The sequence below is a fragment of the Petromyzon marinus genome, chromosome 5, assembly GCF_048934315.1.
Source record: "Petromyzon marinus isolate PM22_M1 ecotype Great Lakes invasive population chromosome 5, UKy_Petmar_22M1.pri1.0, whole genome shotgun sequence".
Classification (NCBI taxonomy): domain Eukaryota; kingdom Metazoa; phylum Chordata; class Hyperoartia; order Petromyzontiformes; family Petromyzontidae; genus Petromyzon; species Petromyzon marinus.
The window spans coordinates 11,062,686-11,080,480 of NC_133671.1; the positions used below are offsets into that span (position 1 = coordinate 11,062,686).

General features: G+C 40.1%; 1 protein-coding gene and 1 long non-coding RNA gene across 2 annotated transcripts in view; one reads left to right on the top strand and one right to left on the bottom strand.

The window, feature by feature from the left end:
* LOC116939052 (transmembrane protein 132D-like) overlaps positions 1–9,725 on the bottom strand; it is a 586,990-nt gene extending 577,265 nt beyond the window's left edge. The window contains exon 1 of the mRNA XM_076061542.1: positions 8,930–9,725. The gene's annotated coding sequence lies outside the window, so the exon portion shown is untranslated. The remainder of the gene's footprint in view (positions 1–8,929) is intronic.
* The window catches only part of LOC116939053 (uncharacterized), a 70,062-nt gene that overhangs the window by 16,593 nt on the left and 35,674 nt on the right, over positions 1–17,795 (top strand). The window lies entirely within an intron of this gene.

A 17,795-nucleotide genomic window follows, 5' to 3' on the forward strand; every position in this document is an offset into this window, starting at 1 on the left:
AAAAATCACCACTATCCAAAATCACTTAAACGTATTTGCCAACCCTGCCGATTTAGGTGATTGGCTGCCGATATTTAAACTTTTCTACTCTACTGATTTCAGAGAAAACCATTCCACGGCAAAAAAAACTTTGAAAAATAAACGTAGGTGCGTTTTTTTGCGGAAATATTGTTTTGATACATATTTTGGCACTGGCTTCTTCAGCACCGTTGCCGTGGGGTTACATTAACAGATTGACATGCTAATCTCTAGCAACACAATGGCCGAGATATACCTAGCTCTGCGATCTTACATTTACTTGCAAATTTCATCTCTAGCCCCGCCCACTTTCCCTTTGGTTGTACCCATCTCAAACCTATATAACCTTTGGCTGCGGTCGCTCTCTCGCTGTATTTCTTCCTGCCTCAGCAGTCCGCCTGCTGTATTTTTTTCAACTGAAGATGGTTACTTGTGTTGCGATCGAAACGTCGTGATTTTTTTATATTTCATTATTTTTCTATCTACGTGACTTCACCAAAACACCCAAAGAGTATGAATTCCTGCAGTCACGAAAGCTTTAAGTCAGGATTCATAATTTAACATTTGATCTTTTTAATTCACAGATTATATCCATTTAGCTTTTTGTATCATTGGTTTTCTAAATAATCCAGAAATGCACACCATCCCATCAATATTTTGTTCATAATAAATTCAGGTTTGCCAACAACCACCGATTTTGTCCTTCCCCCGCACTTCTGTTATCCTTTCCCGGCACCTCTGATTAGCACTTTTGGCAATATACGGTGGCGAAAGAAGTTGAACATGCATACACCATACATACACCCACATTCACCATTATTGTAGTTGAGGTAGGCCACGGGAGAGACCCTGTGCCACAACAGCAATACGGGAGGAGGTAAGTGGAAAGGAGGTCAAGCAAGGGTCAGTAGGCAGTGATATGGGAATTAGAGTTGCCACCTGTTCTGATTTTCCCAAGATCGTCCTATGTCTATGAGGTGGCTGTCCTGGGAAATCTGAAAGTCTTCTTGAGAAGTTAAAAGTGCCGTTTTCTTGTCAGGTGCATAATGATGCACCACACAAGACAATGCATATACATGTAGTTCTACCCTCTTCCAGGATAATGATATATTCTTATTTCCCTGACAGACTGGTTTTTGTACCTCAGAGATGGCATAATCAATGACATTGCAATGAATGGTAATGCATACAAACTCAAGGTCGTTTTGGTGTTAGTGACAGTGAATTGAGCTGCAATGTCTGTAAAGTGGTTTTGCTGAAAGCTAACAGCTGGCCAATCAGCATGCAGGGGGGTTTGATAGCCAGCCAATGCGAATATGGCATTTCAAGGACGTCTGCGTTTGTACATTTTCATGATGTGACGATTCATCTTCTTGGTTCTTTCGGTAAAGTCACGTAGAATGGAAATAAATATAAAACGTAATAAAATTCTCACGACGTTTCGGCCACAACACAAGTAGCCTTCTTCAGGTGAAGGCACAGAACTGTCGGGACGACAGTGCTTCAATGAACACTGCTAAGCTTGGCAGCATCTTTTAAGAGGAGCAGAGCGCCTTGACAAAGGAGTTTACATATCAACAGAAGAATTTAGCATTGAAGTAGCTGTGTTAATGTGTTGGATTAGCAGGGTGTTAAAGTCAGATATTAACATGTAACTGGGAGATTAGCATGATGTTTGTGTGAGGGATTAGCATGTAACTGGTCACGGAAGTAGCTATGTTAAAGTCAGACTTTACATATCAACAGAGGCATTTAGTATATTGACGCTAAAGAACTGCAACTATCCAACTATCATACAATAAGCCGATGTGAAAGAACTAAGTATAAACTACATCAATATAATAAATGTACTCAATATATTCTTCAATAAGTTGAGCTATTAACATAGAGTAACTGGGTATACACTACACTATAATGAATACCATATAGTAAACTGATAAAAAACTAAAATATAAACTATGTTATCAAACTAAATATACTCTCCAATCAGCTGAGCTACTAACAATAAGTCGTTATACATTACAATTCTACGTCGAAAAAAGTGGCGGTTTCTTTTTTCTTTTCAACGTTAGCACCACGGAAAGCGACGAGCTTTGTTCAGACGGACGAGTCCATCTATGCTCGGAACGGAGGAGGGGGGAGAGAGAGAAACAGCCACGATGCGCTGCTCTGTCCTGTGTTGCGTTACAACTATGCTATAAACTAGACTACTATGCATTACAATGGTATACCTTCCAATCTAAACTACATTTTATAATATCGTATACACAGCCCAATGTAAGCTCTAACATTATGCATTATATTGATGTCTCCAACTAAACTTTTTTCTACATTACACGACTATACACCGTAATATACACTGCCATAGACAAACCCCACCCTTGAATTATACAATGCGTTACTATACACTACCCTATACAGTGAGGGAAAAAGTATTTGATCCCCTGCTGATTTTGTACGTTTGCCCACTGACAAAGAAATTATCAGTCTTTAATTTTAATGGTAGGTTTATTTGAACAGTGAGAGAGAATAACACCAACAAAATCCAGAAAAACACATGTCAAAAATGTTATAAATTGAATTGCATTTTAATGAGGGAAATATGTATTTGACCCCTTCTCAATCATAAAGAATTCTGGCTCCCAGGTGTCTTTTATACAGGTAACGAGCTGAGATTAGGAGCACACTCTTAAAGGGAGTGCTCCTAATCGCAGCTTGTTACCTGTATAAAAGACACCTGTCCACAGAAGCAATCAATCAATCAGATTCCAAACTCTGCACCATGGCCAAGACCAAAGAGCTCTCCAAGGATGTCAGGGACAAGATTGTAGACCTACACAAGGCTGGAATGGGCTACAAGACCATTGCCAAGCAGCATAGTGAGAAGGTGACAACAGTTGGTGCGATTATTCGCAAATGGAAGAAACACAAAAGAACTGTCAATCTCCCTCGGCCTGGGGCTCCATGCAAGATCTCACCTCGTGGAGTTGCAATGATCATGATAACAGTGAGGAATCAGCCCAGAACTACACGGGAGGATCTTGTCAATGCTCTCAAGGCAGCTGGGACCATAGTCACCAAGAAAACAATTGGTAACACACTACGCCGTGAAGGACTGAAATCCTGCAGTGCCCACGAGGTCCCCCTGCTCAAGAAAGCACATATACATGCCCGTCTGAAGTTTGCCAATGAACATCTGAATGATTCAGAGGACAGCTGGGTGAAAGTGTTGTGGTCAGATGAGACCAAAATGGAGCTCTTTTGCATCAACTCAACTCGCCGTGTTTGGAGGAGGAGGAATGCTGCCTATGACCCCAAGAACACCATCCCCACCGTCAAACATGGAGGTGGAAACATTATGCTTTGGGGGTGTTTTTCTGCTAAGGGGACAGGACAACTTCACCGAATCAAAGGGACGATGGATTGGGCCATGTACCGTGAAATCTTGGGTGAGAACTTCCTTCCCTCAGCCAGGGCGTTGAAAATGGGTCGTGGATGGGTATTCCAGCATGGCAATGACCCCAAAACACATGGCCAAGGCAACAAAAGAGTGGCTCAAGGAGAAGCACATTAAGGTCCTGGAGTGGCCTAGCCAGTCTCCAGACCTTAATCCCATAGAAAATCTGTGGAGGGAGCTGAAGGTTCGAGTTTGCCAAACGTCAGCCTCGAAACCTTAATGACTTGGAAAAGATCTGCAAAGAGGAGTGGGACAAAATCCTTCCTGAGATGTGTGCAAACCTGGTGGCCGACTACTAGAAATGTCTGACCTCTATGATTGCCAACAAGGGTTTTGCCACCAATACTAAGTAATGTTTTGCAGAGGGGTCAAATACTTATTTCCCTCATTAAAATGCAAATCAATTTATAACATTTTTGACATGCGTTTTTCTGGATTTTTTTGTTTGTCTTCTGTCTCTCACTGTTCAAATAAACCTACCATTAAAATTATAGACTGATCATTTCTTTGTCAGTGGGCAAACGTACAAAATCAGCAGGGGATCAAATACTTTTTTCCCTCACTGTACTTTATACTATAAAATATTAGACTTGTAATATTACACTATGTATTATTCTACCAACCCTACTGTATACCAGACTGCTGTATATTCACTATACAATTACGATACTATATATTGCCTTATGAATTATGTTCAACATTACATGTTATAAACCATACCATTGACCGTCGTTTGAAAGGTATTAAGAGGCAGTGCCAGCGAATGGACTGCGGTCTGAAAGTCATCGTAAAATACAATCAATCAAGAACCGAAATGGTTTACAAACAAACTGAGGGCACCCCAATGGGCTCCCCCCTATCTCCGGTTGTAGCCAACGTTTTCATGGAAAAATTTGAGACTGACGCCATCCAGACTGCCACTCGTCCGTCTGAACACAAGCTTGTCCCTCACACTAACATGCTAATTTATATGTTAACTCCTTTGTCAAGGCGCTCTGTTCCTCCCTCACAGCTTAAAAGACGCTGTCCATGCTTGGCAGTGTTCACTCAAGCGCTGTCTTCTGGACAGTCCTGTTTCTTCACCTGAGGAAGGCTACTTGTGTTGTGGCCGAAACGTCGTGATAATTTTGTTTGATTATGTTTTATTATTATTTTATTTCCATTCTACGTGACTTTACCGAAAGTACCAAGAAGATGAATCCATGCAGTCACGAAAGCTTTAAATCGAAATTTAGGTTTCTATTGACGTCAGAACCCTTCAAATTGCAATTTAAAAAGTAACCTTGTGGCTAGAGGGCTAATACCGTACTTCTGATTAAGATCGATGGTTCACATTTGGGTCTCACACCCACTTGTTATTTAATTGGGATCTCAAGAGTAGCAAGTAGATATTCTCAGCACATTTGCGACTACCTACACACACAAAGGAAATACCACGATATTTTGTTTAATGTAATAATCTAAAATTCCACAGTTGAGGCTTAACATGTTTAGTTTTCCATGCAACAAAAACTTTTCCAGGGTATATGAAAAAGTACACTCAGCGAGATGTGTTTTCAAAACAGCTTTGGTAAAACAATATCATGACGTGAGCATGGTAAGATGTGTGGAGCACTCACCCTTTACCCCGCTACACAGAATCAGCCAATCAATTAACTGTGGTGCACCCATTTTTACTTCTGGATAGCCAGCGACCTCTGGGTTGCGAGCCCAGTGCGCTTCCCATTATACTGCACAATGAATATAATTCGTTTGTAAAGATAATCTTGATCATTCCTTAAGATTTTCAAATTGATTTTAGTAAATGTATCACTGCATGAGATACAGCCTCCTTTTAATCATGCAATAATACCACAAGTAATTGCCTACATTTAAGAAGACGAAGAAAAAAAAACACCATGAAATTCATTGCAAACAGTATGCACTTAAATGGTAAGCTCATGAAACATGTGTAAAGTGAGATATAGATCAAAGTTTGCAGCCTTTCTTTCATTTAGATGTTTCATTTAGGAGAGATGTACCGTACGGCTGAATTTTGCTGCTGTGGCAGTTTCCAACCTGCCGACTTATTGCAGCAATTTCTCACAACATCACAATAGCAAGGACAGCCATAAATAAAGAACTTCTGTTCTCTACAGGGGACAACAATTATTTATATTTTTAAAACCCACACATATGAAAGCAAGAAAAAGAAAATGAACTGTTATGTTTTTAATGCGCTTGAATGAACATCATGAATGAGATGTGTTTATTTAAATTGCAATTTGTTTATACTGTATTTAATAGAAAAAAAGGAGTATTTAACGGCACGTATATATATGTCACGTTACATTATTTTTTAAAAGATACAATTCACTTTCAATGTTGATTTGCACAACGTTACCAGCCACAAATTTTAACATCCAGCTGGACGTAACATTACTCTCAATATGGACATTACTATATGGAACCAAGGGCACATCTGAGTCAGGTGATGGCATGATACCCAGCAACCCGGAAACACTTCAGATGAATATTGATCACTGTACAGATGTATTAACATACGGCATTCGTATTGCACATATATTCAGAAAGTATAAATACAATGTGTATTCTAACAATCTGTGCTGCATGTGTCTTAAGTAGACAGACAAAGAGAAAGACCCCTGTATACCATTAACATACTTGGGGCAAGTGCTGTTCATGGGCACATACGAAGGCCGACATGGCACACGAGGGGGTAGGTGGCCAGCACCATGCCTGGCCGCCTTTGTCTCCCGAGTGGCGATGTTGACACATGGCACCAGGTACTCATCTGAGGGTGAGTCGAACTAGTGCAGGCCCATGACCGGTTCAGATAATCGGCACTGATGTTGGCCGTGAGCGGGAATCAAACTGGGGTCGCCTAGTTGATAGCACGACGCGCTAACTGCTACACCACCGCTTCCCACGAAGTAGACAATGCAATCACAGTGTTAATTACTGCTGCCAGATTATATGAATTCATATGTTTGTGTAGCAGTGAATCTCCTCTTATCTACAATGAAGTGGTGGGTAACTTTAATACATTTTAAAAAATTGTTAATAAAGAGGTGTTATTCATCCCATTACCAATGAAGATTACTTTTATCCACGCTGATGCACGATAAGCCATGATAATCGTGGATAGTGTGATGAATTGCCACGCACCTTATCTTATCTGAAAGGGAACATTTTAGATAATATGATGAGGTGCAGTGGTGTAGTGTTATAATATATTGCTGTGTGCCTCATAGTTTTAGTGTAAATTTCATCGACTGGAAATAACTAAAAGTAGTGGAAACTGGCATTCTCAAAGTTCATTATTTTATTCATTGTACGCCATCTTCATTCATCACTATTATCATAATATTTTTTGCCAAGGTGCACAAAATACCATTATGGCTGAAGAACAGCAGTTAAAAGAAACAATGTGAGTTCAACCGACAGGAAGATAATTAAACATTCCGTTTTGGATCATATCCTGAATACAGTGCATATATATCCTTACCTTCTATACTGCACGGATTTATATTAAATTGAATCTCCTGACCTCTCGTCATGATATGTATAAAATACAATCACAGGTACATGTAGTTTCTTTAAAAAAAGATTGAGATTTAAAAAATCCTATTTTATGCAAAAGCAAAAGTAAAGGTACGAGCCACACTGCCCCCTCTGAATTTCTGTCACATGATAACCTCTCCAGAGTGGAAGAACACGAGTGCCTGGAATCAACACCTCAGTCGAGACCCAGCCATCGCACCTGCTGGCTTTGCCATTCCTCAAAGACCCTGGTATAACCAACAACCACATCATAACATCATCAGGCCAATGCGCACATCTCCTTCATGAATACCAAATTAAAGACAAGGCAGAGTAGTGCGATAATGGTCATGCAACCCAGACTATGAACCACATAGTAAACCACTGCAGTCTGCGTTACTTCAACGGAGGAGGAATAGCAACACTACACGAACCCCTGAAGCCCTCTCGTGGCTAGCAGACTTTAACATTTTCATTTAGCGTGTTAACATATAGCCATATACAAGAATAGAAGAACAACCTCCCCATCAGCAACCTCATGAACGACCGCCACTAATCCTCAGACCCTCACGGTAAGAAATTGGTGGCTTCATAGTAGGCATTCAACAATTCACCTCACCAGTGATTTGATTAATTTTAACAATTCAGGATCACAATTATATTCAACATTATCTGTTTTTTGCCGTCTAGTTTTTTTATTGTTTATATTTTGGTCTGTTTCGTCTGTGCAGCTTTGTTTCCCTTATTAGTCTAGGAAGACACAGAAAAGTAATAACTTCACAACAAGTGTATTTATTAACTTTAATAGCGGCCATACAATCCAAACCATTAACCAGATTGTAAACCATTATAGTCTGTGCTTCTTTAACGGGGAAATTAGCAAAACTATATTAAGTATCTCCTGAAGCACCCTCGTGGTGAGCAGACCGACATTTGCATTTAGCTCTTGAACATATTTCCATACGGAAGAGAAAATAGAATATGCAAATCACCCTAGGCTGTGGTTAGAATTCGTACAATTCAGTGTAAATGCTAAAGCCACGTAGAGCAAAACTGAAACTAAACAAAAAGCATAATCGGAGCAGGGAAATATTATTTTGCAACGGCTACCTTACTTGGTTATCAGCATAATGCTCATTAACTCTCACAGCTGGGAACAATGTTCAACTTATCTACAATCACTGCATGCCTACATTCAGCCACCAGTCTCATCTTGTATGGTTGATATATTCTATGTTATTACGATACTGTGAAATGCAAACAAAAAACAATAAAAGCTGTGAAATGACTTCAAACCCTCTTTGTTTCACGTGTACATACAATCACAATGGAGTTCACAATTGGAATCATATTGGTTTCAAGAAAACAACCTGTGGTGCTGACATATTTACATCAGAGGTGGCAGTAATAACGTCTGTCATACATATATATGTACGTATACACGCACAATATATAAATTGCACACGTAGCAGATGTAGATATATTCTGTAAATGGGCAAACTTGTTTTCGTAACTATTTTTCACATGTTTATGAGTAGAAGACCAAGAGATAACACAGTGGTTATCACACTGTGCTATGAACTGTCTCACTTCAGTGTTAAGTTAAAACAAACCCGATTATGGGCCCATTCCTTCAACAATCGGCACTGACCAGTGTGGTGAAGTATGGTTAAACAACCCTCATGACCAGCATTGTGTAGGGGCAGTCATCTTACAATTGACTGATAAAGGGCTGTTAATTTGTATTGTTTAATTTATAAGTAAAGTGTATTTCAAGTACAGCATTATATACACATATCTATAAACACTGGCAGTTCAATCCTTATTCACCCTGGATGAAACAAGAACTTGTTTTTTACATCACAACACTGCAAAGCCTCTCCAATTAATAAAACAAGAAGAACAAATTACCTGTGTGGGGTAGCTGGCATACCGGGCAGAGAACACTTCAATCCTGAAAACGTTGAACAAGCACAGATTCGGTGATGATCGTTTGCGATTAAAATAGTGAGCCATTGAAGCCTGCATTTTCTGCTTGGAGAATCTATGTAAGGGCTAGATCAATAGATCGTCATCATGAGCCATGGTTAATCCACTGCTGAATGAAGGCCTCCCCAAGCCGCCATAACCTCTCACGATCCTGAAATCTAACAATCCACCTAGCACCAGCACGTGATCAGCACGTGATCATTCAATATTCTCTATGGTGATCCTCTCAGGTGCCTTTTATTCCCCGGCTTCCACTCCATCACTATTCTCAACCACTGTCCACCATCCCTTCGAGAAGACGTATCCTACCAAAGCCCACTTGAATTAACCGTTACATTGTCATCAATCTGTGTATGTTATCAAATACAAAATGTTCTTCTTTCTCTCAATGCAATTTAAAGCATACATTTCTTCGTAGTGTTATGCACTTTTCAGTGATTAATCATACAATGCGCAAAAAATATATACAGGAAACTTTCTAAAGGACTTTTTTCTATGTACAGTGGTCAAGTTCAAATGTTACAGTACTGCATTTTAAACACATGGAGCAGTACACGTCTCTGCTGGTGGCCTTAAGCTTCTAGTTTGCAGTGTTGGGTATAAGTATATTCAAAGAACAATGATTTAGGGTTTTCAGAAAATATATACAATACTTGGGACTGTATCGCTAGCTTTCTAATTGGGGAAATAAATTAACCAACCCACTTTGTATTTCAGATTACCCAGTAATGTAAAATGCAAAGTAATGCATTATAATTTTTCTCATAAAAGATCATTAAACGTTCATTAAAATGACTGTCAGCAGAATTCTTTATAAATTGCTTAAGTGCTTTTTTTCTATCCATATGTTACACACACGCATACAACAATATAGTACTTAGTAGTCAGTCATGGTTGCCGACAATCTGAGTACAATATTTACGAATAAGCAGTAAACAATAATGATACTTTGACTACGTTGAAATACTTTTACATTTCTTGTGAATTTATGTGAATGCAATAAATTATGGGTGTTCAAAAAATGTACTGAATAATGCAAATTAGTTACCGAATTATTTACATATTTAGTAGGGTTTGGCATTGGGAAGCCTGGATGATGCCATTAATGAGTGTTAGACATGTACATACAAAGAAGAAAACCCCACCACACATCCGAGGGATGACACTCAATACTGCCATTTCCTGGTCATTAAAGAACCTCCACACGTACAACACCATCCAAGTACTGATCGGCTCAACCTAGATAATAATTTACACTTATACAGCACATTTCACCCGGAGATCACAAGGCACTGTACAAAACACACACACACACCATAGGCAGGCTCACACCAATAAAATCCTACCCTAAAACAAACATTAAAGAAATAGTAAAAGCCCTTCAAATATTGAGTCTCAAGACGCGATTTGAATAAAGTGATGGGAGAGTCAGAAAAGTTAATGTCCAGTGGACATGTAAGAAAAGGCCCGATCACCCATCCTACAGAGATATGACCTCGGCACACACAATCGGCCAGGATCAGATGACCAAAGTACAATTCTGAGATCCAAGACGGTGGGGTGAATTTAAGATTATTGATTGCAATCTACCTTAACAACAAAAAGGTATTAACAAATGTGGCCCAAATTGAATTTATGTTATGCCAGCCCCCAAAATGGCCTCTTGGTTGATTCATCTGTAATGTCATCGTTCAAGCGTGTGTGACTGAATGTTCGAAACAGTTTCAGTAAAATAATGTTACTCTATTTCACTCTGTCAACAAGCCTATCACAAGAAGGCAACATCTTCATGGTATCTTCATCTTCATGGTATTGCCCCTATAAACTATTAATCACTGCAACGTGATACCATATAAAAAAAGGTTCCATGGAAGTTTAGACCTTGCTTCCCAGATATAAAAGGATGGCAACCTTACAATCCTTTTTGTAACGTCCATTTACACTTGCATGTGAGCAAGGACAGTTAATTTCAAAACCAAAATAAAATTAAAACCAGAACAATACACTGTGGTTGGCACTGCCTGTGCGGGTTTACAGGCATAGGTTTGGCCATGTGCAGGTCAGACAGGTGCAAAGTCATTAAATTTGAAATAATACTCGCGATAAAATACGTGACAAAAAAACTAGGTATGTATGTTTCCGGTTTGCTAGGGCCCTGTGATGTTGAGACCCCTTGTTCACAACACGAATCTGGTTCCAAGCTGATCAAATACCATTTTTCTCAGAATGATTGCTCCTCAGGAAAATGCAATTTCAGTCACATTTTTATTACTGATGAACATTTATTGCACAGGATTGAGTAACTGAAGCAGAAGAGAAAGTACTCTTGATAATTTTGTGCAGCACTGCAGAGAGGAGACGGAGTGGTGACATAATGGCGAGTGCAGTGCACTATGAACCTGGCAACCAAAGTTTGATTCCCGACCACAGCTAACAGCAGTGGCAAGTGATATCCGAACCAGTGCTGCCCAGCCAACCTCCTTTCACCAACCCGCACTGACAAGTCTAGTGAAGTATGATTAAAAAAACCTCCATAACTGACAAGGCTTGGCGAGACTTTCATCCTTTGGCGGATTGAGAACGGCTGGAATTAATAATGCTGAGAAACATTTACTGAGAAATTGGGTATGTTACTCCGTTTTACGCGTTAAACGTTTCCTTCATGAACCAATACCGCGACAGTAGTTTTTCGAGATTTATAATCATAATAATAAATCTCGAAAAACTACTTACTTATAAGTCTTTTGTATTCATTTTTAATTATTTAGTATAAATACATGTAAATTTTGATTCATATGTTATTTTTTTCTGACTTTATGTGAACGAAAATACACAAATTTGCCCGTTTTCTCATTGAAAATAGGTACATTTCTAAATATCAATGTCCTGGTCACAAAAGCAAAGATTGTGGGGAATAATAGTCATTTTCTATACGTTTCAGGCATAAGAAATTAGGAAATAACACTTACTACCAAGGAACAAAAACAATAAAAAAAATTGTTACACAGTGTTTATTTCTTTTATTAATTTAAACCTATCTACATGACTTTACCGAAAGACCTAAAGAATAGTGTTATCAGTCTATATAGTTATTTTTTAGGATATGATGAGGTTTAAAGTGTTTAGTGTATTGCTGATTATTTTAATGGTAAAACAATATAAAATAAACAAATCCATTCGTTAATATATTTTGTTTTGTTTTAAAACAACCAAAGAAGACACTTCACATCTGGTCATATACTAAGACAACAGTCCAAAGTCTAGTTGAAGCGCAGCTGGTCCTCAGAGTATGACGAATATTAAATGCATTTGAGAGGTTAATAATGAACAGATTTTCTCACTGACGTAAAACAAGTTTTGGGAGCGTGATTAATTCTCAAGGCGATCAGGAGGTTAACAATGGGGAGAACGTGATGGTTTAATTCAATTTGTTGCAGTGAGTAGAACTGTGAATATGAAGCAGCATATTACAAACAAAAGACAATAGGCACGCATGGTCGGTGCTGCTTGCAATTTGATGATGTATACCATGGATTTTTTTAAAGTAAGGTCATATGTGTAGATGCATATATCACGATATTTCTTGCATGTTTTGACTCGAGTATGTAATGCAATTTAATTTTAATCTGTCGGTTAAACACGGTGCTTAGTTTCATCTGGAACAGTCCGCAATGCTGTTCCAGGAATTGTTTTGAAATAACACTTTAATCTCAGTGTATTTAGTCATCATGATACTGTGGTGGTGTGTGTGATGCTAAACAATCTGCTTGAATAGTAGTTTTGGATGGCAGATGTCGTCAAAGACTGTTGAGTACAATAATAAAGGATTTTTATACATATGTGTGCTTGTAGCCTAGTGGTAGTGCCATACGCCAATAATCCCTTACTCTAAGACAGCCCTCACAGCGTTGAGGAAAATATTGAGTGATAAATGAAGCCCTTACTACATGCACATGCATAGACTATAGACTCCCATTAAGCCTTCTCGAGTATTATCTGAAACGATGGAAAAAAATTTAGGCAGATTGGTGGAGATTGCTTCACACTAAGACCAGAAGGCATGATAAATCTCAGCCTCAAGATGAATATTGCTGTAGTTCATAATCGATTTGTAGTTCATAATCGATTTGTAGGTCAAATCGCACGAGCACAATGGCAATGTGTGTCTTACACCCTCCTCCACCTGACACAGTCAAATAAATTTGTCACGCAAACGACTCCAATTTTAATTGCTTCAGCACACCGGCATGTTTAAGAGAAATCCACAACATTTAATGACAAATTAAACATTGTTTTGGTTCACTCTTCAGCATACTGGTGAGCTAAAGCAAAAACAAAACATTTGTGCCTTTGTCCACGTGACAACTTGATTTATTTGCCTGTGCCTTGTGGAAAAGGGTGCACAACACATATTGACATTGTGCTCAAGCGATCTCACCCAAAACATACATTTTTTTTATTATGACATTGGTCATGAAAGCCAACAAATTGAAAATAAATATTGCTCGCAACTTGTTGGGATAATTCATCTTTGAAGATGGATAATAATCCACATGCCATAATGTCAAGTGGCATCCTGCAAAACATTTCGGTGACTTCACGTAGAATGAGAATAAAATAATAAATTGATCAAATAAAATAACACAATAAAATTCTCACGTTGTTTCGGCCACAACACAAGCGGCCTTCATCAGGTGAAGGGACGAGACTGTCTGGAGGACAGTGCTGTCCTTCACCTGATGAAGGCCGCTTGTGTTGTGGCCGAAACGTCGTGAGAATTTTATTGTGTGATTTTATTTTATCAATTTATTATTTTATTCTCATTCTACGTGACTTTACCGAAAGCACCAAAGAAGATGAATCCTTGCAGTCACGAAAGCTTTAAATCGAAATTTCGGTGACTGGTTCATTGAAGTCGCCAATGATGACTTATCAAATCAAGAATGGCTTATGTCATCTCTGACAATATCTACCAGTCTTCTGCTGGTTTCACCAATGTACAGAGCAGCATGTTTTGTGCACGAATTGCAGCAGGCCGCAGTTTCGCTGTGACACACGCAACCTCGTGTGACAAGGTTCGCTTGGCCTCCAGTCACAGCTGGGACTTATGATGAAGAGGAGTCGGAGACTGTTTAAGCACTTCTTTATTCTTCAACCCACAGCAACACTCGTTCCAAAACCAACCCCGAACACGCGTCTCACAGCCCCTTTTAACCCCTCCATCTCCGCCCTCGTTTCCAATACACATCCTCGTCCCGCACGCCTGGTCCGGGTGACGTCAGTGCCCTTTAACACTTGACCCCCGTCTAGTGTATTCCCGTGCATGTGATTGGTGCGTGTTATACTGAGTGTATAGATTTCATGTCTGCGTGGTGCATGTGCGTGAGGGTGGCTCACAGAACCCTTACACCCTTCCTTGAGACAAAGCCGTCCTCGGCTCAACAACTGTATGCCTCGGCCGTTCAAAGCCAACTGTGGCCGGGCACATGTAATTTCAACAACAACAACAAAAGTGCTCCAGCTCAACTTCGTGACCTGGAGCTGACCGCCACCACAAACTCAAGCACACGGGCGAGAAGCCATACATGTGCGACGAGTGCGGCAAGACATTTCTCGTGCTCGTCCTACCTGTACGTGTGTTTTGAACTGTTGTGGACCTTTGCTATTTTAAAGATGGCAGTTCTGCTGTGTATCCTACTGCTGTCCCTCCTGGCCATATCTCGTGCCAAACTCAACTCTACCACTAGCAGCCCTAGTTATTTCTCGTCCGTACTTGATGCTCCATTTGCACTACACCTGCTAGTGAAACAGCTTAAAGCCACTTCTACACTCTGTCATTGCATCCTTTTAAACCCTATCTCTGTCCCATTACTTCACCAGCACTCCTTCTGAACTTCATTCCGCTCTTAAAAATGTCGCCATCTGTAAGCTGCTGCTATTCGTCCAAAGTTCGCCGCTCTTCATCCATTCACAGAAAATACCTGTGCAAACTATTAATTATACTTTTCTTATTTCTGGGAGATATTGAGCTTCACCCTGGTCCAAATGTAAAGAACTCATTTTATTCTGTAGATATTTCTGGCAGAAAAGGTGTTGGTGTTCTACACGTCAACATCAGGAGGCTTGTGATTAAATTAAGTCAACTAAAACTAGAAGTGGCAAATCTGGACCCAGACATTTTCTGCCTTACAGAAACATTTCTCACTCCGGTCATCAATGACTTGCAGTTTACGATTGACAACTACAAGGATCCATACTCTTTGGTTTTATTCGGTAAAGTCACGTAGGTAAAAAATAAAACAACAAAAATCACGACGTTTCGGCCACAACACAAGTGGCCTTCATCAGGTGAAGGGACGTGCTGTCATGAGGACAGCGTATTTCAAGTAGTGGTATCCCAAACTTGAGTGGAGTGAGTGAGTGGAGTGAGTGAGTGGAGTGAGTGGAGTGAGTGAGTGGAGTGAGTGAGTGGAGTGAGTGAGTGGAGTGAGTGAGTGGAGTGAGTGAGTGAGTGGAGTGAGTGAGTGGAGTGAGTGAGTGAGTGGAGTGAGTGAGTGAGTGGGGTGAGTGAGTGAGTGGAGTGAGTGAGTGGGGTGAGTGGAGTGAGTGAGTGGAGTGAGTGAGTGGAGTGAGTGGAGTGAGTGAGTGAGTGGAGAGAAATAAGCAGCTGTGAAAGTTTGGGATACCACTAGGTGAAGGGACCGTGCTGTCATGAGGACAGCGTTGGAGTGACAACAGCCAAGCCCAGGTCACGTCCTTTAAGCTGTGTGGGATGAAGCAAAACGCTTGACAAAGGAATTAGCATAAAAATTAGCACGATGTACGTAGGAGGTGCATGGGCCATGATGGACCAGGGGCAGGTGGGGACCATGACGGACAGCGGGGGGGGGGGGGGGGGGAGTAGAGTGAGTGAGTGGAGTGAGTGAGGGGAGTGAGTGAAGTGAGTGAGTGAGTGGAGTGAGTGAGTGGAGTGAGTGAGTGGAGTGAGTGAGTGGAGTGAGTGGGTGGAGTGAGTGAGTGGAGTGAGTGAGTGGAGTGAGTGAGTGGAGTGAGTGAGTGGGGTGAGTGGAGTGAGTGAATGGAGTGAGTGAGTGGAGAGAAATAAGCAGCTGTGAAAGTTTGGGATACCACTACTTGAAAAACGCTGTCCTCATGACAGCACGGTCCCTTCACCTGATGAAGGCCACTTGTGTTGTGGCCGAAACGTCGTGATTTTTGTTGTTTTATTTTTTACCTACGTGACTTTACCGAATAACTACAACCTGTTTCGGCTTGACCGAGGGTCTAAATGAGGTGGAATTGCCATATATGTTCGTAGTACTATTGCATGTTCATCAGCTCATTCCTTTTTAAAAAAAAAATATTGCTTTAAAGGTCTGGCTCTCAGAATCAATCTCCCTAAAAATCTACAGATATTGTTAGTGTGCTGCTATAGACCACTTAGTGGTAAGGATGTCGAAGCTGGGATTGCACTGAGGGAGCTTCTTGGGGGCCTCCCTAAAGGTGAAATAATTTGAATGGGTGATCTGAATTGGAATTGGCTAAACCCGCTGGCCGTGGCCACAAATTTTGCAGATTAATTTAACCTATTTTAATTAATAAATGTCCCCACAAAACCCAACCTAAAAAATCCGGGACAGTCATCTCTGCTTGAAATCCTATTGACTAATGCCCCTCACAATTTCCCACTCACTGGTTTTCTGGGTAATAACCTTAGTGATCACTCCCTCATATTTGGGGTGAGATCGTTAGCCAGACCCAAAGCCCCCCCTAAATTGGTTGATAAGCACTCCATGAGACACTTCAGCATACAGACATTTACTAATGATGTGCTTCATTCGGATATTGACAAGGTCTGTGATATCCCCAACTGACTACGGCTTGGGAGACCTTCAGGTATACGTTTCTCCAAATTCTTAACAAACACGCTCCGTTGGTTAGATTTAAAATTAAAGGCAACCGCCCACCATGGTTTGATCCTTTGATTACTAACCTCATGAAAACTAGGAACAAGGCTTGGGCATGTGCTCAGAAAAGAAATTTGGTCAAAGACTGGCTATAATACAAGATTTTAAGGAATAGATGTTTCAATAAAATACGGCATGCAAAAAATTCTTACTTTTCCTCCACTCTCCTGGAATCACATGGCAACGCCAGGATCTTCTGGAAAACAGTCAAATGTATCGAAAAGGCATCTAACACAGGTAATCTTCACATTTCACTTAACCGAAATCGGGACTATTTTTCAGAGCCACAAAAAGTAGTCGACAATTTTAACTTTCATTTTTCTGAAGCTGGTGACCTTTGTGATAATGTATTGGGGGTCATCTCTGCTCATGCAATTTCCTACACCCCTGTCGAAACATTAAACGAATTTAGTTTCAAGCCTATCCACGAAAGTAATATTCTGAAACAAATTTCCTACCTCAAAGGGTCCTCCTCTACTGGAGCAGATAGCATTCTCGTCTTTACTCTGCTAACTATTGGTCACCTAATTTACAAACCTATAGCCCATATTTTCAACCTGTCCATCAAAGAAGCATCAGTACCCCTAGAATGGAAACATTCTTATGTTCGTCCACTTCACAAAGGGGGTCCTAAAGATGATCCAAATACCTACCGACCTATTCTTAGCTCTTTCGGTAAAGTCACGTTGAAGGGAAACAATAAAATAATAATATATATAAAACAATAAAAATTCTCACGACGTTTCGACCATAACACAAACGGTCGTCATCAGGTGTGTCGGTTTGCATTAATTAATTTATTTTTAAACGGTGTATTTATT